Raw genomic sequence first — 26,609 nt, 5'->3', positions numbered from 1 at the left:
CATCACTGATGGTGTAGACATGGCCTCCGTGCTCATTCAGTTTCCACAACATTGTTTATATCAACTTTCACCTTGTCAGGGACCATAGAGAAACTATATGAATCCGCATTCTTCAGGGCATAAGCCAGCCACTTACTGCCTGGGTTCAGAAAGGCTCTTCTGACTATGCATAGGACCTATGTATTCTGCAACTGCACAGCCATGGAATGTATTGTAAAAGCCATCCCTTTCCACAGGTCTGTGCTCCAGACCCTACCTCCCCTCATAATGAAGCTTCTGGTCCTTGTTATGAAGGTTACACTCAATTTACATTTTACAATAAATGGAGGCTGTACTGTCTACAGGAGTCTGCAGACAGCCTGCAACAGCTCCAAGAGATGTGACTTGCCCCATTTCTCTCTTTAGGTTTCAGAGTTAACTGTTCAAGTAGCAACACTGTCAGCTGTTTCACCACTGCTCAATTTAGCAGAAACATCTGGCTAATGTTCTTGTTCCACAATCCCAAACTGCTTCTCTTGGTTCCCAAAGCACCATGGACACAACTGTCCATTTCACAGCAGCAAAACACCCAGTTTCTGCTCTGCCAGCTCCTATGACAGTTTAATTTATACAAAAATCTGAGGCATACAGAAAACTGAACCTGCGAGGACAACAAAAATAGATTAACATCAGAATATGTAACACTGGGGCTACTGCACTCGTTGTACTTGGCATTTTCGTATTCAAATTGGTTAAATGATTCTCTTTTTCCATTTTAAAAGAAACTGCTGTGCTAGGTCATCTCAGATGCTGAGACAGAGAGGTACAAAGACAGAAAAGAAATCCAGGGACAGTTGGCCACAGATTAGATGGGGGCCTTCCCTATGTACAGCTTATTGCTTTTTTAGAGCCTTCCTCTACAACATCTGGTGCTGGCCATTGTCAGAGGTCATTTGCCAGACAGAGACTCTTGAACTAATTCTGAGTGACTTTTTTTTAACCTAGCTCTTCTATGCCACTTGTCATCCCTAGATTTTACAGCACTTTACAAAAGGAGATAAGCATTATTATCCCCATTTTCACAGAGTAGGAAGTTGAGGCACAGGGAGGTGAAGTGACTTTTGCAAGGTGACTCAACAATCCAGTGACAGAGCTGAGGACAGAAGCCACATCACACGTTTCCAAGTCCAGTGTCCTACCCACTAGGCCATGCTGGTTCTCTGGATTGTTCACTGACATTCAACAATATTACTTTCAATGACAGGAGAACAGTGAAAGGTTTCTCCTTTGAAAGGATAAGCTAGCACATTACTCTCAAAGCCTGCTTTATAATGAGCACAAGATTCTGCATGTCTTGACCCTCATTTTACCCAACTGAAGTATGACATTTTAGCCTTGCCAACACCTGTTAATCAGCCTCTTTTCCACTGAGGACTAACCCACAGGGAGGTGGAGAATTCCATTTGGGGGAATCTCAAGATCCACAGAGGAGGGGGTTCACTGTAAGCTGCTATGAAAATGCATTAAGTCCCCTTTGAACATTCCAGCGAGGAAAGGGGGAAGAGACCTGCCATTGAGAAAATTCAGTCCTGAAACAAGAGTAGTGGGAATGGGAAAGCTGTGCTACACTGCTGGCTTTGAACCCAACAAAGAGAGGGTAGAGGGCAGGAAGAAGGGGTCTGTAATGGGGTTCGCTCACCACTCCAGCGCCTCCTCGTGGCCAATACAGGAAGTAGCTCTGGCAGCCATTGCACCCTGCTCTGGTGGTGCTCCGCCTATCACCTCTTCTACTCCTGGACTCACCTCCCTCCAAGGAGCACGGTGTCCACTTCAGTGACACAGCCTTCCAGCCAGGCCACACTCTGTGCTCTCCCTCCTTCCAGTACACATCTCTGCAATCCCTGTCCAGCCACTTCTCTCAGTGGCAACTGCAATCTTACTGTCTAGCCACTTCCCCAGTGGCAAGGGGGGACCCTGTAGAAAGGCCACTGCTAGCTGTGCCCCCTCCAACTTCTCAGTAGATTTCCCTGGGCCACTTCTCCACACCCTCTTTGCCCTTGCCTCAGCCTGCAGATCCCTGCAGCCCAGCGGTTAGCTACCCTGGTCTCTGCCTCCAGCACTGCTCTGTCCAGGGTGCTAGCTGTCTTCCACCTGCAAAGCAGGGGGGCAGGGGTGGTGGGCTCCAGCAAGTGACTAAAGCTGCTTTCCCCTGCGGTGCTTCTTATAGGGGCCTGCTGGGCCCTGATTGGCTGCTCCCCTCAGCCCTTCTCTGATTGACTGCCTCCTGCACAGCCACCCTAGGCTCTATTAACCCCTTAGAGCCCAGTGTGGTGCAGGTCATACGCAATTCAGATTCAGAACTCAGAGATTGCAATGTCAAGGCACTACTAGATCTTTATTCCAAAATATCTTCCTTTTGGAATACCACAGCAAGGAGAGGACATAAACCTGTGAGATATGCACTATTAAGAAGGCATCTGAGTTCTTATCAGAAGCTGTTCATTGTGTACATGGTACATAGGCTGTTGACTGAGATTTTTCAAGTGAGTAACACTACTAGCCAGAACTGCTATTAATGAAGTGGAAGTTCAATGTGTTGTCAGAAAACATGTGCGCATGCTGTTTGCTGAATGTTTATCACTTTTTGTTAAAATGAACATTCATCTTAAGTTTTAGACAACTGACTAAAACAGTTTTTGTATAAAGCTATACTTAGTTTTACACAGAATGAGAAATTCACCTCATGATCAAGTGATTTTTTTATGCTCATTTACAAATTATGTGTAGTGTTTTATACATCACAGGGGAATTTGGAATCAACATTATTTCCCTGAACTTTTCCACATAAGCACATAAAACTCTGACCACATCGGAGAAACACTTCTCTAGGAAAAATACTTTTAAACTTCTACTGAAAGATCAAAGGTTTTGATTAAGCAGACAAGTTATCTTATCTAAGTTTAAAAAACCATGTTAACCAGGCCTGGCAACCCTCAGATCACATGATTCTCCTCATGCCTTCATTAGCTTGTTCTAGTTTCCTCACACTTTTTAGGGAGAAGACACTCTTGGTATAAGGCCTCTATCGTTAAACAAGCCTCATATATTCCACAATTTAAATAATTTTCTCCAAAAGCCAATTTAGACAGGCATATAAAACATTCCTAATATATGCTGTGCTGCAAGACTACTACGCCCTCTTCCACAATCTCCTACTACGACAGAATTACTAGAGACATTTTTTTTTATAAAAAGCTCAAAGGACGAAGCAAAGAAACTCTAATGATCTTCCAAGACAGCTTCAGTCATCTGATCGCCACCCTTCACATTGCATTTCTATTAGGGATTCATTGAGACACCATGCACAAAATTAAAAGTTGTTTGAGGTTTATTTTCTTCAAGACGCTTAAGACCTACATGATTCAATTTAGCATGTATTCTTTTGCATTTGAACTTGACCTTTTGCCACTTAAGGTAAAGAGACATCTTTCCACAGTAGGAAAGATAAGGAACCCCTCGCCCCAAAATGAGCATGTGTGATAAGTCGTCAATTTCTGATGCAGAGTCCATTTTAACAGTTTCTTTCACAAAGATGTACAACTTAAGGGATCACATCTAAAGCCTCAACAGTTTGGAAGAGTGACATGTTGTTTAATTATCCCTAATAAACATCACACCTTAATGCCAAGGTATTTTCAGTCTTTTTGAACTCATTTAAGTTTGAAGGGGGAAACATAGCAGGTTAAACTCACACTAATACTAAAACCTCTGTTTTCAATCAGTTTAATGTAGAACTGGAAAATACACCAAGATCCTCCATGAATCTCAGAGTAGGAAGGATCACTTACAAGCAATAATTTGCAGGTAGCTTTGCTAAAGAAGAGATAAGGTTGAAAGTGCATTTCAGTTTCAGCAGGGTCCAGCTATCACTCCAAACTCATATTATACTCTTTATACTAGTTTTTACACCTTTTAAAGCTCCAAGCAGAAGAACATTTGGACATGAACTGCTATATTATAAATGTATAATGAAATGCTATACATTTGGAAATATAACTGCCAACTTTCTCCTCATGCTGCCTCACCATTCCAATTTACATTACCCCAGCAAAGACAATTTTGCTCCTTAAAGTTTGCACAAATATATGCAAAGATTAAAATAAAAACTGAGCAGGAGAACCCTTGAATAGGGAAAGGGGAATATATACTCTTCTACCTGGGATAGGCAATCTCTTTCCTTTCCCATCAAGACTCCTCCCTCTGTATACCACTGGCTCCTTTTTATAACCCTGCTTTAATTACACCCCTAGTTAACCCTTCCCTGCCTACCTTATTGTGGTGTGTCACAAGCTGTTTGATCTTTTCATTATATAGCTCTAATTTCTAATTCTAATTGCAGCTTCTTAATGCAGCTGCCCACCCACCCATACACACACTCTAAGAGTATGTCTATATTGCACTCATGGCTCGCCAGTGCCAGCTGACTTGGTTTCATGGGGCTTGGGTTAAAGGGCCGTTTAAGTGCAGTGTAGTCATTTGGGCATGGGTGGGAGCCTGAGCTCTGGGATGCCACTAGGGAGGAGGGTCCCAGAGCTCAGGCTGCAGCCTGAGCCCAAATGTCTACACTGCAATTTAACAACCCCTTAACCCAAACCGAGTCACCTGGCATGCGTCAGCCATGGATTTTTTATTGCAGTGTAGACATACCCTAGGAGGCATTTCCCAAATACCAAAACAAATGTGGAGTTTCTAAGCCAAGTTGTTTTCTGATTTTACAAAGAGTCACAGAAAATATCTACCCTGGGTTGAAACATAACATAGGAAAGGTTGTTTTTTTGGGGGGACGATTTGTGGGGGCAGGAAGGAAAATGGGTTGAAAGGCAGTCTAACAATGGAAGTTAGCTCCTGCCTGAGCTATGATACACTATTCTTTGTGTTCCAGTAATCCTACGCCTATTGAGGGTCACATCTAAGCGCTCTGCGGGAGACTGCAGAGGTTGTAATGAGGAAATTATTTCCCACTGCTATTTTAAGAAAAATATGAAGTTAAATAAAAATGAGAAATTCTTCTCAATGATGGGCTAGCTCAGTCAATCGCTGCCCTGGACTTGGATTATTCCCCTCTGCACCAAACCTTCCCCACTTTCCTTTGTTCAACCTCAGGGCCACATTGTTAGGCTGGATCAAAGGCTACCATTAACTTCAACAGAAGTAGCTTTAGGCCCTAGAATAGTAACATAAATGAAGGGTTAGAGATAAGGTGGTTTAGGTGTTCTGTGTGGTCTCTTTGGCCCACATCCTCAAAAGTATTTAGGTGCCTAATTCCCATTGATTTCAATGGGAGATAGGTGGCTAAATACCTTTGTGGCTCTGGGCTTCTGTTGCCAAGTAGGTTGCTGCTACAACCTTGAATAAGAAAGTTAACACTAGTTTGTTGATGCAAGTTGGTGGAACTGTGTTGTACATTATTTGGATACTGAAGATGAGGGAGGAGGTTATTTTCCTTTTGTTTTGTGATTTTGTTTAATTCATTTTGGTTTTAATACCTATATCTGTTCAGAGGGGAATAAAGAAATACAGACATTTAAATGTTTGTGGAGCGTTTAACCTTTACATTTTGACTGATTTTGACACTGTACTATTGGTAGCATCTACTAAAAGCTTATTTGGCTCCACATTTTATAAAACCACCTCGACAGTGCCTTCTGTCACTGCAAATCAACCATTGGTAATGCCAGAGAAAACTTCAGTGTAGTGCTTTGTAAACTTCCATATGATCAGTGCCCATATAAAATTGGATTCTGTCTTCTACAGGCTTTAGATAACACAAAAACCTTATATCATTTCTTAAATTTCAACACTAGAACTTTCTGTAGTTCACATCTCCTTCAGCAGTCCAAGAAGTATCACTTTGCTTATGAATGCAAATAATTATGAAACTGTAGGGTCGAATTCTTAACACGCAACTCCCACTGAAGAAAACCAAGCTTGTGCAATTCCATCTGAGGACAGACTTTAGTGTTGAACATTATAGCAATTAGTGCAACTTGAGTAATTTGGCTGCTAATACACAAAGCAGCAGGGAACACATTCTGTTTATCATACAAACCTTGTTTATTCCAATTCAGTTTACAAACTAAATGTGTCTTCAGGCTGTAATACAATTCTTTGTCAATAAGTTAGCACTCACATCAAAGTCATGTAACCTTCTCTTCCCACTTCAAGTCTTTAGTATATCTATATATCTGATTCACAGTATTAGAAAACCAAACCTCAAGTCATGAAAAATAACTATGTTGTACTGAACTAATAATTGTTACAACCTGTAATCAGCATTCTTTCTGCAATTCTAATGTTCCAGTATAATAAACCAAGTACACAATGTTCTACGGCATGTCTTATTTTTAAACATATTTTTGATTCTCAGTACATGTTTGATTGTATCATGAACTGTTCCAAATTTGCTGTAATTAGTTTTACTATTACATAGGCTCTCGTTAACAAGCATCTACAGTTTATATAAACAACATTTTGACAACAAATCAAATACATCAGAAATATCTGCCTTTAAGAGTATTGTAAAAGGCAGTTTCAAAATTCTATGTCCACAGTAAATACATCTTCCAGAAAATAATAGTTAATTGGTTTTCAGTCTATGGAAGATTGAGATTTTTAAAAAAATCATTCTTAGTGGCTCATTGTATCTGATGCATGTAGATTTTTGTGTGTGTGTGTTTAATTTCAATTTGAACTTTTAAGAATGATCTTGTTTACACCCATTGCATTCTACAAAATTTGAAAGAGATCTATTAAAACAACGGAAGAGAGAACTGCCTTTGTACAATAAGATCTCTGTAGGTAAAGTTAAAATTATCAAGGCTGGTGCTTCTGGTCCCCCACCGAGTAGGTTGGGGCAAGGACTGTGAAGTGCAGAAGGATAACTGACAGTCTTCATACTATTCAAAGAGAGGTAGATAAAATGTTAAGGCTCTCTCTGGTGTTTTGATGCAAGACCATGCTTTCTTAGACTGAAAAACTGAAATACTCGTGAATAGTATAGACCACGATGAGAGTGCAAATGGGGAATGTCCTATAGAAGATATTGCCCTCTTTATCGAAAGCTATGATGAATTAGCAAAATTAAGGTTCTCATGGGAGTGCTGAAAGATTTTTGTAGCTTTTTGAATAAATATTGATTTCTCTTAGGATTTTCTATTGAGCAAATCATTGCAATACCTAAATTCTCTCCAGAAAAACAGCTCTACATGGTGAGCTCCCTACTGGATATTATGGAGTTTCTGTTCTTCCCCTATCCCTCCCTTCTGCTTGTTGAGGGTTATCACTTTGAAGAATGCAGGTTTCTTGACTGGTGGTTCTGTTGATAGGCTGCAGCGTCAGATTTGTGCCTCAATAACCAGCTACAGGTAGGGCAGATGTATTGTTGTCTTGACTGTGGCTGGATTAATGGGCTGCTACACACCAATATTTATTCTAAATAGTTTCTCTCCATTTACTGTTCATTGCTAATTAGCCTAATTGACAACTAACATTAATTCCCAATATTTGCCAGTTATTCTTTTTTCAGAGTGTACTCACTCCCTCACTCTTTCCAGGACAGCAGGAAATAATATTGTATATACAGCACGTTCCCATCCCTCCTCCCCATCAACAGGGGTAAAGGGCCCTGAACACAGTGAGTCCGGTGTCGTCCTACCGCACAGGTAGAGGGAGGCAGGATTTGGGATACCCATAAAAAGGTCTGTAAACCCCCCGCCACATATACACACACAAATACAAACCTCCTTTAGAGCTCTGCTTGGTGAGGTCTCCCTGCTCATTAGTGTGCAGAGAAGATTTAGGCAGGGGAGGATCAGTGGGTATACGGTTATTCAGCTCAGTCAGTCTTTTCCCTGTCTTGGACATAGCAGTTATGGAGACTGCTTCAGCCCTTAGTCCACAGTAGCTATTGCTTTGCTGCAAGTGGACAGAGTTTCTGAGCACAAGTCACAGCCTAGTTACTCAAGACAGTGCTGCAAACAGTATTTGACCAGTGGACTGACTTCTTGGAGACCGAAACACAGTCAAGAGATCAAATGCTATAGACCAGATGTCTGATATGGTGTAAACTGGTGCAGTATCATTGACTTTGATGACACCAGCTGAGGATCTGACCTTAGAAGTCTTAAGGCTGGAAATAAAATACTAAATCTCAGGGCTGATCATGAGCCACTAATTTTACTTAAATCCACTTTAAAACTGCAGCCACTTTTCCCCACAAAAATAAAGGCATTATAAAGTTATATGCAACATTGTTAAATGTGGTGTTATCCCGGTTGGAGTTTTCATCCATTATTTATATCACACTGACCCAGATAATCAAGAACTGCAATTTAACTAGTTAGGAAAAAAAATAAGCAACTAAGCTACTTTAAAATGCCTCACACTAATGTAACTGCATGTGGGTCTGAATGCATTGATTTTTTTTAAATCGCCTCCTCTTTTTCATGATTGGGGGGGAAAAAAACAATGTTTGTGTAAATACTGTTCCCTAGGAGTTTTATATCTGTGACATAACCTTTCCCAAATTAACCTATCAAATTCAAGTAATATTTCAACTTCAATTTAATATATATTACTTATTCTGCTAGGTCTCTGAAGTCCCCTTCCAAAAGCATTACCCTCCACCTCATTTAGCTTTTATTCTCACATGGTGCCATTTCTCTTTGCTGTGGCTGCTCTTCTCCCTGCACAAAGAGGTAATATCTTTTATTGGACCAACTTCTGTTGGTGAAGGAGACAAGCGATTAATGAATATTGTTTTAAACATTAGTTTCACCAGCTTTATTCAAATCTTTATTTTGAGAATTACTTAAAGATGAGACCACAGTTACTGCTATTTTTTTTTTAAGCAGAGTGCAAGAAATTGGCCCTTTACAACATACCTGCTTTAAAGGGGCGTCTATTGAGAGGAGCAGAGTAAAGAATCTACTTCCGCTGAAAGGATCAGCCCAGCAGATAGGCCCTCAGCTCCACACAAGTCTCTGCTGACACAGGCAAAACTGCTGACACAAAATTTAAACCTATAAATATAACCCTGATCAAAGCTAGGCAAGCCCTGCTGACAAACAAAAGAGCTGAAAGAGTTCAAGTGACTAAATTTTAGTTTAAAAAATACAGAATATATTAAATTAACACTGGTTAGCTCAGCGACCTCATTATTATCATGAGAGTGAATCGTTATCTACAGACATTTGTTAACAGCAACTTTTAATTCCAAGAAACCAAGTCTCCTTCAAGACAAACTGAGGACATTTTAACATTTAAATGCTGCTTCAATGCAAATACACCAAGCTAGCGCTTCTCTCTCTCTCTCTCTCTCATTTCCAGTAGTGTGTAACACACAAATGTATCAATTTATGTAGGAGACAGGAACATGTATTTATGTATAGAACAGAGCAAGAGCAAGGGGAGAGAGTGATATCCCACCCACCCCCCAAGCCAGTGGTACTAGGAAAATCATTTCAGTGGGGAAATGTAAAAGGTCCAGGGTCACTTCAGCCCTCATTTGTCAGACAGAGAGATGCTCAGCTGGAGGAGCCCAAGTGAGGGAGAGAGACAGTAGGATGAAGGCAAAACTAGGAGAAAAAAATCTCATATGACCCACAAGCCAACTAGGGACCACTGCCGACAAGGCACATATGACGAGCACTGGACAAGAATATGCATGGGAGATCATGCCTTCTACTTTCCACCAGCCTAGTGGAGAAAGGTGGGGACTTTTGCATTCCCCTCCCCCACACCACACACATACTTTTGCCATAATTTATCCCTATAACTTTTACCAACATACTTTATCCCTAAATCATTTTATTTAGAAGATCTGTGTTTAAGGGTTTTCTCTCTAAACCACAAGTATTGTGAAATTAGTTTATTTGGGGTAATTCTGCACTGTCATTCTCTTTTCCTATTAAATTTTTATTTAGTTTGGAAATGCAAGGATTAAATCAGGGAATGTGTCTAAATAAAAAAAACATGTGTGCCATGTTGATTTTGTATTGTTCTAGATTCTTAATCCAAATACCATGCGGTACCAATCAAATGCCTTATGGAAGTCTAAGTATATTATATTAGCCCTATTACTGTTATCAACTGAATATCATTTGTAATATCATAAAAATGTTTATCAAGTTAGTTTGACAAGATTTATTTTTCATAAACCTATGTTGATTAGCATTAATTACATTAACCTCCTTACATTGTTTATTTTAAATGTCCTTAGTCAGCCATTCTACTGTTTTGCCCAGGATTGATGTCAGACTGAGAGACTTATAATTTCCTGGGTCATCTCATTTACCTTTGTAAAATATTGATACAACATTAGCTTTCTTCGAGTTCTCTGGAACTTCCCCAGTGTTCCAAGATTTATTTAAAACCAACATTAACAATCTAAACAGATTGGCCAGCTCTTTTAAAACTGTTGGCTACTAGTTCTCTGGACCTGCTGATTTAAAATATCTAACTTTAGTAGCTGCTGTTTAATATCCTTCTGAGTTACTGTTGGAATGGAAAGTATTTCGTCATCATCATCGTATGATATGGTTACCTGATCTGTCTTTTTCCCAAATACAGATTAGAAATATTTATTGAACATTTTTGCCTTTTCTGCATTATTATTGACCATTCTATCATTTCCATACACTAATAGACAAATGGATCATTGTTAAGATTTCTTTTGTTTTGAATATACTTTAAAACTCCTTATTGTGCTTATGTTGCTGTCCAGAGATTTCTCAGTGTCCAGTTTGCCTTTTTGCTTCCCATGATACTTACTACAATTCCTAGCTTCTAATTTATATCTATTGTTATCAACTTCCCTTTCCCGCTCCTCCCCCAATTGTCATATACATTTAATAGCTGCTTTCACTTCCCCTCTAACTCATGCTGTTTAAAAACAAACAAAAACAAATAGAGTTGCTTGCTTTCTCAGTTGTGCTTTTCTCCACAGGGATTTTTACACATGTAGTAAAATGTTCTTAATAGTTCTCAGTCATCATTCATAGTCTGTTTAAATTCTTTCTTCCAGCTGATTTGGCTTATAGTTGTTGAGCTTTGTAAAGTTGGCCCTTTTAAAACGCTAATTGTATATATTATTGGTTTGGACTTTATTCTGTTTGCTCATAATAAATATAGACAAGAAAGATCACTTTCACCTAAGCAACCACTAATTAGTAGTTGTGCCTGAGTGATGGTCCATAGATTCAAGCACATTGTCAATTGCCTCTTCATAACCAAGAAGTTCAACAATCAAGGCCAAGGCCATTTTTCCAGTCTTAAGGCAAGGTGCTAAGCACCTTTAACTGAAGTCAGTGGGAACTGAGGCTACGCAGGATCTTGCATGATGAGCCCTTAATTTGGTACTATGTTCTTAAAAAGATTATGTAGATATTATTCAAAGTGCTTACTTCAGAATTTTTGTTCAAAATGTTTTAAGATAAAAAAAGTAGCAATTGTAGTAATGGAACAATTTTGTGTATTTTTTAAAATCTGTGTGTCAGTCTTTAAGAATTCTCAATAACTTTGTCAGAAGTCCTGTAAGTCACGACTGGTTTAAAAAAAAAAAAAAAAAAAAAAAAAAGTCTGTAAAATCTGAAAAATTGCCTGTGTTAACAAGTTTCCATTACTTTTTTTGACGTGAATCTTTTTTTCCTTGACATTACATTCTGAACTATGAAACTGCATAAGTCAAAACCATCCAAACACTGCATATGACATTTTCCAAATGTCAGTGTTGCAGCAACAGTAAACCATATTAAGATTGTTATAGTAAACATACCTGTACATTTTTCTTCACAGAACAAGTCAATGATTAGGTAGGTGTCATGAAAAGACAAGTTACTTTTAAAAAGAGTATTTTCAAGAGGTAACATAATTTGTATTGTGAAAGGGTATTTTTGCTTGATGAAAACTGCATTTATGCCTGCTTGGACAAATTGTGCAACATCCTCCATCCTATGCTCTTGCCACTAATGGCACAAGGGTCAATAACTCCAAGTCTTCTAGCATGGCAATATCTCCTCTGCAAATTACAGTTATTCAAGGTCAGCTTCAACTTGTGCACTCAAAATTTTAAACTATTTTCCGTTTTATTTTTGCAGTCATACAATCTGTTCACAAGGGATTCTGCTGTATTTTTGATGCAGGCACCATTGACTTTAGAAGGGGAGAGCAGACCTCATTAAATTGGATTCTTCTCTCTTCATACAGCCATCTCCACCGTGAACTTCCATACCCCTTTCCTTGCCAGTTGCATGCCCCGCTCCTTCCCCAAAAAGGTACTTGAATGCTAGTTATCATTAATACTGTAGGAGAGCTGCATTTAAGCACTTGTTTTTTTATAATATTTTTGCAAAAACATGACTGGACAGGTCATGGATACAGTGCCTAATACTGATTTCTGAAAATAATTAGTTCATACAATGTATTTTCACACCAGTTTGCATGAAGGAGACTAACCAGCAGTAAGGACTATATATTCAAACACAGACGGCTGAAAGTCATTCCTCTAACTTGTGTATTTAGAAGTGGCCTGGCCTTTGTGGGAGCTACAAATGCTCAGCACTTCTGAAAATAAGTGCATGCACTTAGATGTCTAAATATGGATTGAGCTGGCTAATTTTAGGCACTTAAACTTCCAAAGGATGGCCAGAGTTTTTAGAGAGCTCTTTGAAGATGAATGGAAATCATTTGTGAAGTTTTTTTAAAAAGTCTAAGATTCTAAACAATTAACAAAATAGATGTAAACTTAGACACGTTTCTTTTGATGTTTTTCCCAAATAATTTGTCCAGAGACATGAGTCTTTGGTAACTAGATGGGCAAAAGATATTTGTATTACAATGAATGTCATACTTTGCCTTCCTCCAGTAAGAATAATTGTAACTGTCCTACCTGGCTATTTCAAATGTAGCCACCCTCACTTGATTAGCTTTTTGTAAGTTTTCATCCTTTCAGCAATTGTTTATGTCTATATGAGATGCTGGACAAGATGTTATGTTGGAGCACACTGCCAGATGTCAACCATCCAATTTGTTTTTCTGGCTACAGATTGTGGAATGGTTTTAACAGCTGGGGGTTAGGGTGTTAATTGAATAACTTTTGGTTTTATATAGAACCTATATAATTGGATATATTGTTGCTTCAAGGCACTAACAGATGCTAAAGTAGAGATTCCATTTTTAAGAACTGTTGACCCTTGTCTCTTTCACTAACAGAAGTTGGTTCAACAAACAATGATGATATTACCTCACTCGGCTTGTCTCTCCAAGATCCTGGGTCCAACATGGCTACAACACTGCAAATAACAATGTTAATTTTATGTTGTTCTAGATTTTAATCAAAATGTCATGCAGTGCCAAGTCAAACACCTTACAAAAGGTTAAGTATATCACATCAACATTATTGCCTTTATCAGCCAAACTTGTAATATCCAAAATATATCTATCTATAGTGTGACAGGGCAAGGCCAGATGGCTATAGAAAAGTAGTGGGAGATAGATATATTAGCTCCAGGCTAAACAAATCCCTGGTCCCAGGATAAATGAAATGGCAGCAGCTCCAGGTCAATTAAGACACCTGGGGCAATTAAGAACTTTCCAGAAGGCAGGGAGAACGCTAGGTTGATTGGGACACCTGAAGCCAATCAGGGGCTGGCTGAAACTAGTTAGAAGCCTCCCAGTTAGTCAGGTGGGTGTACATGTCAGGAGCTGTGGGAGCTGCTGGGGAGACTGAGTAGTACACACCATATCAGGCACAAGGAAGGAGGCCCTGAGGTAAGGGTGAAGTGGAGCTTGAGGAAGTGAGGGCTGCTGGGGGGGAAGTAGCCCAGGGAATTGTACATGTCATGTTTCTAAAAGATCAGCTACCATAGCTGAAACTATTAGGGTCCCTGGGCTGGAGCCTGGAGTAGAGGGTGGGCCTGGGCTTCCCCCCCTTTGCCCCCTAATTAATCACTGAGACTGGGAGATAACAGAGACTGTGCAAGGAAGGCTAACTTCTCATCTCCCTCACTGGCTTATGATGAAAATGACTGTGACCCTTCTCCCTAGAGAGAGAAGGGTTACATGGAGTCACAGTGAGCCTCTGAGGCTAGCAACATCTGCCAGGAAATGCGGGACTCACGGAGGCAAGGACAGAGCTTTCTCACATCTATCAGGTTAGTTTAAAGTTGCTCAGGATAATTTGATGGTTAAGGAGAAGTGTTTAGGCGCCATCTTGTGGGGCTTTACTGACACCTGAAAAGATCATACAAAGACTAGGTTGTCTGGAGGGCTAGCAATATTCATATTAGCCTGAGTAAGCACATTTCATTAAGCCCATGAAAGAAGAAAAATTGAATGGGTTTAACTCGCAGGTTTCAGAAAGACCAGAGTGCATGGACATGGCTCTCATCAGTAAAAATTCTGTACTTTCCTTCTGGTGAGAAATGCCCCCAAATACTCTGCTCCCATCTCTTGTTGTCCCCCTCAGAAGTTTTCAAACTGTAAAGGAGTACCCACTTGTGGTCTGTGGTGAGGTAGCTGGTCACATGACCCTAATGCACCTCCCTGTTTTCACTTACTAAAGTGCATTAGAAGAAGAAATTACTCACTGCGTGCAGTAATTCGTTCTTCAAGATGTATGTCCCTATGGGTGATCCACTGCAGGTGTGCATGCACCTCTCAAGCCCTTAATTGGAGATTTTTCCATTAGCAGTGTCTGTTTGGCCTGTGCATGAGCCCCGTGCCCCCTTGTGCTCGATACCAAGGCTATATAGGGGTGTGCAGTGTTAGGGGGGTTATTCCTTCACCCACTTACTTCCCTGGTCCTCCTCGCATGAACAGAGCAACAATACCTGGAGTCCAAAAGTGCAAACAATTCAATGTTTATTGGGGTAAACTTCCAGCAAGCATGATTCCAGTTTCCTTCCTTAGTGTCCTCCTTCCCAGCTCTGACACCACAGAGCCTTACCTGTGTCCCTGTTCCCATTCCCCCCCCTTAGCAAAACATGATTCCAATTTCTGCACCCCCATTCCCTGTTCCCATTTCCCCCTTACTTCCTGATTGACTGCAGACTATATAGTAAAATTTGAGTTCTGCTTAGCCATACCTTAACCAATCATTTTACTGAAATTTAACTAACCAATCCTAGCATATTGTAACACAATTATTTAACCAATTATATCCCACCACCTTAATTGGTGTACACCCAGCAAAATTAATTATACAGCAGACAAACAATCACAGAACCAGACAGATTATACAGACAAACAATAGAGAAATGGGGACTATAGTGATAGAAGAACAAAGAAATGAGGATTTCACATCCCAGCTATTCATAAGTGAGTTCTTGCCAGACAGGATGCTATCAAACTAAGTTTTCTTTTACATCTTCTAGGCACTTCCCTTTCTCTGGAGGCAATAGGCATTCTCAGGACAGGATTGTATTTCGAACATCCCAATAGCACCTTATTTCAATGTGACTAGTTTGGAATGTGAGGATGACACCGTTCGCTTCCCAACTTATGACAGCCTAAGAACAGGGCCTCAGACTGTCACAGTAAGAGAAGGCCCTTACAGCGGCAGAGAGTGATTTTGATTTTCTGTTATACCTCTAGAACTAGCTAGGTAATAAGAATACTTCTAAATTCTTTAGTGTATAGGCCTTTACAGATAGGCCTGAATATCTATATCCTAACATGCAGATGAACCAACCTCAGTTTTTTCACTACACAAACGTCCTCTAAGGAACAGTCTGAAGCAGAGGGGAAGGAGGATACATCTCAAAGAACCACAGGTACTGCACACAGTGAATCTCTTCTTCTTTGAGTAGCATCCCCCTAGACCTCTCCCAAAGAGGCGCACACAAGCAGTATCTCCAGATGGAGGAGGGAGCTTTGGAATAGAATCTGAAACTGAAGATAGTGCTGCAGAACCAAGTGCCACATCAGATGTGACTGCATGGATCAGGTAGTTGTAATGCTTCGACTGGAAAAGGGCACATATAATGCCCATCCATTAAAAGGGAAATAAGGACAACCGGGAGAATTACAGACCAATCAGTTTAATTTAAGTACCCAGAAAAATAATGGAGTAAATAATTAAGCAATTGATTTGCGAACACCTAAAAGATAATAAGGTGATAAGTAACAGCATGGACTTGTCAAGAACAAATCATGTCAGACCAACCTAATAGCTTTCTTTGACAGGGTAACAAGCATGGGCGGAGGGTATGAAAGACCTTGCCTGTCCTGGAGCAGCCACGGACCCGTTGCCGGACACCTGGGCCATGGTAGCCCCAGCTCTTTCCCAAGACTCCCATCGCCGCCTCCTCCAATCCACACACCTCCGTCCCCGCTGCTCGACGCGTCCCTCCACCTCTGGCACTGGGGCTGGTGGCTCGTCAGGTGGGCGGGCCCTTCAGGGGCAGGAGGAGCTGGTGCTAGGAGGCCAGCGGCTCAGCCTGGCAGGCACTCAGGGTGGGGAGGACTGGCAGCTCAGCCCAGCCCAGCCCTGTGGAAAGCCAATGGCTTGGCGCTCTGGGAGGACAGCAGCTTGGTCTTGCCCGGTGCTGGGAGAAGCCAGTGGCTCAGCCTGGCACTAGGGGAGGCCAACAACTCGACCTTGGTCGGCACGAGGAGAAGCTGGCAGCTTGGCCTGGCACTCGGGGAGGACGGCGGCTCGGCCCAACTCTGGCGGAGGGGAGGGGAGGGGGAAACAGGGGTAGGGAGCTGGCAGCTTGGCCCAGTGCTGGGGCTGGGGCCAACCAGGCACTCGGGGAGGCTGGCGGTTTGGTCTTGCCCGGTGCTGGGAGAGGCCAGTGGCTCGGCCCAATTCTGGCAAGTGCGGGGGCAGTCAGGGGTGGGGAGGCTGGTGGCTCGGCCTGGAACTCAGGGAGGGGGGCAGTCAGTCAGGGGGCCCGTGGCAGAGGCTTGACCCAATGTGGCTGGGGTGGGCAGGCAATGGCTCCTTCAGTCATGGAGGCCCCTCAGAGTCAAGGCTTCTCCTTTTACAGGGTGGGATAGGGGGTTTGGGGCTCTGGCATGTGGAGGGCGGGGCCTTGGGAGGAAGGGGCAGGGCTGGTGGGCTTGCCTCCCCAAAGCAGAGGTTCACCCGCTGCCCATGGTAACAAGCCTTGTGGATGGGGTGAGGGGAGGAAGAGGTAGATGTGGTATATCTTGGCTTTAGTAAGGCTTCTGATACTGTCTCGCATGACCTTCTCATAAACAACTGGGGAAATACAACCTAGGTGGAGTGACTATATGGTAAGGGCATAATGGTTGGAAAACTGTTGCCAGAGAATAGTTGTTAGTGATTCACAGTCATGCTGGAAGGATGTAGTGACTGGGGTCTCGCAGTGATCAGTTCTGGGTCTGGTTTTGTTCAATATCTTCATCAATGATTTAGATAATGGCATAGAGTACACTTGTAAAGTTTGCTGACGATACCAAGCTGCAGGGGACTGCAAGTCCTCTGGAGGATAGGATTAAAATTCAAAATGATCTGGACAAACTAAAAAAATGTCTGAAGAAATTCAATAAGGACAAATGCAAAGTACTCCACCTAGGAAGGAGCAATCACTTGCACACATACAAATGGGAAATGACTGCCTAGGAAGGAGTACTGCAGAAAGGAATCTGGGGGTCATAGTGGATCACAAGCTAAATGACTCAATGGTGTAACACTTGCAAAAAAAGCAAACATTCTTGGATGTATTAGCAGGCGTGTTGTAAGCAAGACATGAAAAGTAATTCTTTTGCTCTATTCCATGCTGATTAGGTCTCAGCTGGCGTATTGTGTCCAATTCTGAGTGCCACATTTCAGGAAAGATGTGGACAAATTGCAGGAAGTCCAGAGAAGAACAACAAAAATGATTAAAGATCTAAAACATGACCTATCAGGGAAGACTGAAAAAAAATTAGGTTTGTTTAGTCTGGAGAAGACTACTTATAACAGTTTAAGTCCATAAAAGGTTCTTACAAAGAGGGGAAAAAATTATTCTCCTTACCTCAGAGGAGAGGACAAGAAGTAATGGGTTTAAATTGCAGCAAGGGTGGTTTAAGCTGGACATTAGGAAAAACTTCCTGTCAGGATGGCTAAACACTGGAATAAATTGCCCAGGGAGGTTGTGAAATCTCCATTGTTGGAGATTTTTAAGAGCAGGTTAGACAAACACCTGTCAGGGATGGTCTAGATAACACTTAGTCCTGCCTTGAGTGCAGGGGACTGGACTAGATGACCTCTTGAGGTCCCTTCCAGTCCTACAATTCTATGAAAACATTTGTATTAAAGTCCATGTAATGGCTCTACACATTTCACATACAGGTACACTCTTCAATAATGCCACAGATGATGGCTGTGATCTGGTTGAAAGTGTTATCATGCTTTGAGTGGTAATGAATGCTGACAGCATCATAAATTGACTAATATATCCAGATATACATCACAATGGTCCCTGAGTAGGGATTGAGGATCCTGGAGATCTATCCACAAAAGAAATGAAGAGCCTAGAGGATTTCCTAAATTGATTAGTCCTATATAAATAGAAGGCCAAAGCCCTTCCAACATCCAAGGTATGTAAACAGGACTCCTGTAGAGAACCTTGTGGTTTCAGGAAAAGCATTGGTAGATGAATGGATTGATTAAGATGGAACTCTGAAGGAACCTTTGGTAAGTATTTAGGGTGTAGACATAAAGAGACCTTGTCTTTAAAGAACACTGAAGGGGTGATCTGCCATCAAGGCTCCAATCTCCTGGACCCTATGGGTTGACGTAATGGATACTAACTGGCTGTCGCCATAGATAAATGCAACAGAGAACATGGTTCCATTGGTTTGAATGGAGGTCTCACAAGGTAATTGAGTACCAGATTAGCTATAGTCACCACTGCACAGAACCCAGTTACAGTGGGGTGAGATACTAGTTAAGCAGCATGAATGCCTAAATGCTTAGGGCCCTGCTGCAGAAGAGCAGAAGGGATAGTAGCAAGCTGCCTCCAGCTTGGATTTTGGTCTGATTTAAGAGCATTCCCACAAAGAAGTGAGGTGAGAATGGATGTTTGGAAGTAGATAATTCTTTCACTGTTTGCCTTTAAGAGATATGTAAAACATTAGCTAAATTCTAAACAGCAAAATTTATCACTGCTCACATTTTACCAGTGACAGTATCAGATAAAAGCCAGCAGACCTTTTTCCACACTGGAAAGTATTACATTCAAATTGTATTATCATCGTCTCTCATGAAGAAAAACCTGAAGCATGTGGGGTTGGTAGGTACTCTCACACACTGTCTTACAGCAGTCCAAGAGAAGCTGTAAGAGCTCTGGAGTGTCTCTCATTTTGTAAAGCCTCTGAAGCATAGCAGAACAAAACAAAAATTAGTTTAAGCACCAACAAGCCTTGTTGCTTTACTTAGTATATTTTTCTATTTATTTTTCTTACTATATATAATGTTTTAAAAGATTATTGTATTTTTATTCTTATATTGGAAGCAGAGTGGGCTGAAGATTTTTTTTCATGAAAACATTTCCATCAAAAACTAAGGTTTTTATGACATTTTTTACAGAAAATCTTCATTTTCATAAACATTTTTCATTTTTTAAAATTTTGCAACAAAATCGTTATCAAAATTTTTTTGTTTTGTTTCAAGGGGGAAGTGGGGGAGAGATCCATTTTCTTTCACTTAAAAAAAAATCCTCATCCTTTTTATTTAAAAAGGACAGGATCTTTCCCCCCACCACAACACACTGGAAAAATTAAAAAAAAAAATTGTTTAGAATATTTTCTTTGGAAAAAGAAATGTCAATGAAAAATGCAGTCTATACAACTGCTTGTGTGTGCAATCCCCTCTTGAGGGTTGTACTGATAGTAGCAATACCCACAGTAAGAGTTTCAAGAAACTGTCCCAAATATATTGAACAAAACTGATGAACTCTAGCCATAAATATGAAAAGGGTTTAAACATTCAAGTCAGAGGCTGGGACTATGGAATAATATACAGCTGAGTAGCTTGACTGTATACAGGTTTGCACTGCGGACCTGAAAGTAAACTGTCATTTTGCGCCCCCTCCCCGAACAATGAATTAAATTAAAATCTTTAACACACACGTTACTATCCCTTTAGTTGAATACTCTTTCATGATATCATTTGTTACTCACTTTGAAATTTTATATTAAAGAGGGAGAGTGGATTAAACGGTCTTGATCAATCAGCAGTTTAACAAAAATGTCACTTGGCTGAAGTAAGAGACATTTCTATCATTTTCTGTACATTTGAATCCACAAAGAAATCAAGTATAAAACAATCAAGTAATCCAGCATCTTTTCAATACTGCATTTACCTTGCAAATGTTTTTGAAGAAGAGCCATAGGCCCAGTTGATGATTTAATGATAAGCAATCAAACTGTCATTCACAGCAGCATGATGGCATATGAAATTCAATGTAGTCAAGTGCAGGTTATGCACAATGGAAGGAACAATTTGAACTAAGCATATGCAGTGCTGGATTCTAAAAATTAACTGAAACCACTCAGAAAAAACCTAGGGGTAACTGCGGACATCTGAATGAAAATACTTGCTGAATGTGCAAAAGAGGTGGGAAAAAGCAAACAAGAGGTTAGGCTGTATTAAGAGATGGATAGAAAATGACACGGAAAACACTATACCATTTATATATATTTTTTGTCCCCCCCCCTCTCCTGGTGTATGAGGTTAGATCTTTGAATTGAGTAATCTGTGTAGGGCCATTTACTTCATTTACACCAGCTGATGAAGCCCACTAAGTTCATTTGTGGTTATCCCATCTTGCAAAGTATATAACAGAAAAGTCTAGAGAATGAAGATGTTTAGAGGTAAGGACAGATTTTATGAAGAGGAATTAGAATGATTAGGATTATTTGATTTACAATGGAGACAAAAATAAGAGGTGACGGGCAAGATTTATATCAATTATAAAATGAAAGTTAGAGAAAAGGTCATTTTGCTCCTATTTTCACTCCCATAATAGAAAAGAGCTATCCAATAAAATTAAAAGGCAAAAGATGTGAAGCTAATTAAAAGGGAAAGAAACCAGCCCCAATGCAGGCAAGGTTTGTAAGAGGAATGTATGGGTGAATGCTCTATACAGTTGAACCTTTAGTTTGAGAGTCTCAGCCCTGTGTGGCAGGCCTCCACAGTGTGGTGCATACATTCACACTGTACCCTAAAACACTTAAGTCATACATGCTGAGAATGTGTCACGGTATCTATCAGATCTGGAAATATTATGAAACAGATTAAAAGCTCTTAAGAGGTTTGATTCATGTTTGAAAGATACCATCTCCTGCACTATGTCCTTGCACTAGATTTTATTTCTAAACCAAAAACAAATAAACAAACAAGACAGAATTAAAGAAGTCATGCAGTAAAATAAGCGTCTCTCACCTTGCTAATTGTTTCCAGACTGTATGATGTAACAACACTAATATGGCTAAATGCTAAGTCAGTCAGGGAGTAGCCAATTTTGCACTGAGTTCCTCCTCCTCACAGCACACAGGGGAGACTTCCCCAGTTGAGAACTTTCAGAGCTGGAAAAAGTTAGATGTAGTCTACACTAGCTTGTCAATTTGGTCACTGGGCTAGGCCTGATTGTCCACTTGGATGTGTTGGAAGGGTATCTAGAGTGCCCATATTGACAGGGAGGTAAGACAAATTAGATTTTCTGTGATGTGGCTGCCACTAGCATCTATCTAAGGTATTATATGGCCCCCGGCACTGTAGCACCTCAATCTTTCATGTCTTTTTAGTCTCAACACCCACAAGGAAGGAAACTGAGGCACAGAGAGGACTAAGTGACTTGCCCAAGCTCACAAATGAAGGCTATGGCAGAGCAGGGAACTGAACACAGGTCTTGCAAGGCCTTGGCTTGTGCCCTAATCATGGGACTATCCTGCCTCTCTAATCACCTCTCTCATAATTATCTGCCTCTTTTACAATTAGCATGAAAAAATGGATCTGAATAGCAGTTACCGTATTCAACAAGTGAAATAGTAACTATGACAAAACTAAGATGAGTGAAGATGAAGAATTGGAAGGGGAGAACAGAGTAGAGCTTGTTGAGCTCTTCACCTAGAAAGACCTCACATTCTGTAAACCATCAGCCCTGTGGTAAGCTTGACTCAAGTAGGCTCTCATCATCAGTTCTCTGCAACCCTCTTCCTAGGGTTTATAGTGCAGCCACTCTCTGGGCTCTATAATTCACTATCATTCTGGCATTCCGTTATTTTCTTTGTTGGGCCTGTCCTGTAGTAAGTAACTTCTGGGTACTCTTCTGGCTCTGTCAATCTGTTTCTTCACTTCAGCAGGTGGGTATTGTACTTGTAAAAACGCTTGATAGAGATCTTGTAGGCGTTTGTCTCTGTCTGAGGGATTGGAGCAAATGCGGTTATATCGTAGAGCTTGGCTGTAGACAATGGATCGTGTGGTGTGGTCTGGATGAAAGCTGGAGGCATGTAGGTAAGTATCAACCTCAGCCTGGACCAGTCCACACAAGAGATCCACTTCCTGGACACTACAGTGCTAATAAGCGATGGTCACATAAACACCACCCTAAACCTGAAACCTACTGACGGCTATACTTACCTACATTTGCTCCAATCCCTCAGACAGAGACAGTTTTTACAACTACAGTACCCACCTGCTGAAGCAAAGAAACATATTGACAGAGCCAGAAGAGTACCCAGAAGTTACCTACTACAGGACAGGTCCAACAAAGAAAATAACAGAATGCCACTAGCCATCACCTTCAGCCCCCAACTAAAATCTCTCCAGCGCATCATCAAGGATCTAAAACCTATCCTGAAGGACGACCCATCACTCTCACAGATCTTGGGAGACAGGCCAGTCCTCGCTTACAGACAGCCCCCCAACCTGAAGCAAATACTCACCAGCAACCACACAACAGAACCACTAACCCACGAACCTATCCTTGCAACAAAGCCCGTTGCCAACTGTGTCCACATATCTTTTCAGGGGACATCATCATAGGGCCTAATCACATCAGCCACGTTATCAGAGGCTCATTCACCTGCACATCTACCAGTGTGATATATGCTATCATGTGCCAGCAATGCCCCTCTGTCATGTACATTGGCCAAACCGGACAGTCTCTATGTAAAAGAATAAATGGACACAAATCAGACATCAAGAATTATAACATTCAAAAACCAGTTGGAGAACACTTCAATCTCGCTGGTCACTCGATTACAGACCTAAAAGTGGCAATATTACAACAAAAAAACTTCAAAAACAGACTCCAATGAGAGACTGCTGAATTGGAATTAATTGCAAACTGGACACCATTAAATTAGGCTTGAATAAAGACTGGGAGTGGATGTGTCATTACTCAAAGTAAAACTATTTCCCCATGTTTATCCCCCCCGCCATTGTTCCTCAGACGTTCTTGTCAACTGCTGGAAATGGCCCACCTTGATTATCACTACAAAATGTTTTTTTTCTCTCCTCCTGATAATAGCTCACCTTACCTGATCACTCTCGTTACAATGTGTATGGTAATACCCATTGTTTCATGTTCTCTGTGTATATAAAATCCCCCTACTGTATTTTCCGCTGCATGCATCCGATGAAGTGAGCTGTAACCAACGAAAGCTTATGCTCAAATAAATTTGTTAGTCTCTAAGGTGCCACAAGTCCTCCTGTTCTTGTTATGGCTTGTATTCCCATCAGCATTACACTAAGGGCATCGCTACACTGGAAACTTCAAAGCGCTGCTGCGGGAGTGCTCCCGTGGCACCACTTTGAAGTGCGAGTGTGGTTGCGTGCAGACAGCTCTCCCAGCGCTCCTGATAATCCACCTCCACGAGGGGATTAGCTCAGAGCGCTGGGAGCGCGGCTCTCAGCGCTTGGAGCCTGTCCAAACTAGCCCTTTAAATGCCAGACTTGCTGCACTCAGGGGGGTGATTTTTCACCCCCCTAAGCCAGCAAGTTAGAGCGCTATAAAACGTAAGCATAGACAAGCCCTAAGTGTCCTGACTATTGTGTGGAGAGTAACGTCCTCTAGGATTGCCCACCGAGGTGTTTCCACCTCTCTTTGCACACTTTCTACTTCTTCTATTTGTTGTTGGATAAGATGAGCTATGGGTATTAAGGCTTCCTTGGTTCTTGCCACCAAATCATGTATGTCCAATTGTAATTGCTCCACTGGGGGGAACAATTAAATTAATAAATCTTGTAGGTTTCTAGGAGGAGCAATAATTTCAGTGGCAGTGCTAACACTATATTTAGCCAAAAGGTAACAGTTCCGATTTGAACTGTGCTAGTGACTTGCACATAAAATCCTCTATTGATTCCAGGACAAATGGTTCCATGTACGGAAAAATTGGAATATCCCAGGGCACATACCACATCTTGTATTTGTACTACCTCATTAATTCTTTTTGTACCAATCTAGCCCAGCTTCTTTTTGTGTTGTTGGTATCGATTGTAGCATAGCATTCACACAGCCACCATCCATTATGTTTTGTGCAAGAATCACGTTGGGGTCATCAATATGGTCAGATGTTGGCTGCATGTGAGTTAATTCAGTGTGCTGTCCCAGCTCTGCGCAGATAGCAGACCTCAATTAAACTGCCCAATAAATCCACAGGCTTGGTTTTCAGCAAAGGCACCTGGCCAGGTTTATTGTCAACGAAGCACGGTAACAGCCCCTGGCAGACTCTACGAGGATACTAAGACATGTATGTTCATGACAACGCAGCTCAGTCAGTGGCGGGATTTTCCACTGCTCCCTAGGCTGGCCAAAGACACTCCCTCTGAGATACATCTTTATACACCAATACAAAGGAGTTGCGTATTGCCCCTAATGTATCAGGGTGCCACCCTCTGAGTATTAGGGTGCCACCCATTGCCTTGTACATGCTGGTTTGATCAAAACATCTCTATCCATCATGCTGTCATCCTGACCTTATCTTTAAGATCTTTAAATGTGTTCCTGTTATCTTTGGGGAATGTGTTTGGTATCGAGGTGTTCTGGTACCACCTTTCTGGAACGTATTTGCGTATATCTTCTTGTGCCTACCCTTTCTTAGGAACATGTGGTTTTTTTGCAATACCAGCCCTGTTCTTGCCAGATTCTGTGAGCAGGGCCTGCCTCTTGCTCACAACCTAACTTTACTTTATATCAGCAAAGTTTTGACTACTTTAGCCCAGGCCTCAGGCCTCATAGCAGGCCTCTAATACATGGGCTTATGTTTCAGGCCCTCTTCTTACTACAATAAGCACTTAGTGCCATTGCCAAGAGACAGACACTAGTCTCCTAAGTCTCATTTAAAAATCTATGGGATTTAGGACCCTATGTCACTTAAAAATTTTAAGCCAAGATCAACATTCAAAGCCCACTCACACTGACCTCCCAGCTATAGTTGACACACGCATCCTTGGTTAAAACGGCTGATAGCGCACAATCATGTTTTCTCCCTCCCTCATCTATGCACAATATAACAAATTCAAAATAAGGAGGAAGGTATGTAAGGTTGAAAATGCTATAAAATCCTTTAGTATTACAACTATACAGGAAAGGGGTACTTGCACAGCTCTGTAGATTTACATCGTACATCCTATTGCCATTCCACACCAGAGATGTTCTTAAACCATCTCTAAAGAGCAACTATAAAGAACAACAACAAGGAAGGAAGTAATTAGTGGACAAATATGACTTCCATTAAAAATAACTTATTTACTTTCCTGATCAAAATTCCATTAATATCATCCAAGATTAACTGAAACAAATAGGAAAGAAATATAGCTGTATTAATAAGTTTGCAGAGTGGACAGGACAGTTACTCGTGCCTGTATATCATCACAGCCAGACAGCAATTCATGTGTTCATCTTGAAATTATAGCACAAAGCACATCCAATATAGCGAAACCAGAGGATATAAAAATGTAGTTTGTCTTAATTCTAGAAAAGATAATCAGCCATCAAGAAAGCTGAGGACAAGAAGGTAGAGCAAATAATGCACAAGTCAGCCATCGACTCTCTTGGGAGGATAACTTATGCTCAGTCTATAAAATATGGACAATAATACCTCTTTACTTTACAAGTGTTGTGAGGCTTAATTCATTGGTGTTTGAGAAGGACTCAGATGCTACAGTGAAGAACACCATAGAAATGCTTATCTAGTGTTCCAATCATCTTAAGTGGAAAGCTTTGGTCAGAAGCAAGTCATTGCTGTAAACCAGACGCTACATATAAGCATAACTCTCTTGGATTAAATAGATTTCATTGCCAAAGTACTACCTCAAAGCCAGTGACTCAAGATAGGAATCTTTAAAGCAAAAATATCAGGTCTACAAATTGTCTAGCATTCTTAAAAGAAAGATTAAACAAAGCTAACAACAAAGTAGCATCATGCAAAATGTGAAGACGACCAGGCCCTGTATCTCCACTTTCCTGCATCTGATTTATTTCCAGGCATAATATTTTCAAACCTCTTAAAATTATTTAAGCATACAGAACCTTTTTGTTCATTTTTTTTCCAAAACATTCAATTATACTAAGTATATTCCCACAAACGATTTGACAGAAGAAGACAATTCTCAG

The 26,609-nt window shown here is 41.0% G+C and overlaps 1 long non-coding RNA gene across 1 annotated transcript; it reads left to right on the top strand.

Annotated features, from left to right (window-relative positions):
• The first annotated feature begins 408 nt into the window (after positions 1–408).
• On the top strand, positions 409–15,000 carry LOC122466586. Its single transcript, XR_006292219.1, has 3 exons — positions 409–420; positions 11,243–11,248; positions 14,800–15,000. It is a non-coding gene; the product is annotated as an uncharacterized LOC122466586 (long non-coding RNA).
• Positions 15,001–26,609: the final 11,609 nt, after the last annotated feature.

Source organism: Chelonia mydas, chromosome 7 (genome assembly GCF_015237465.2).
Source record: "Chelonia mydas isolate rCheMyd1 chromosome 7, rCheMyd1.pri.v2, whole genome shotgun sequence".
In the NCBI taxonomy this organism is placed as follows: domain Eukaryota; kingdom Metazoa; phylum Chordata; order Testudines; family Cheloniidae; genus Chelonia; species Chelonia mydas.
Note: the sequence above shows the minus strand (reverse complement) of the source record. Positions and strands in the feature narration are given on the sequence as shown.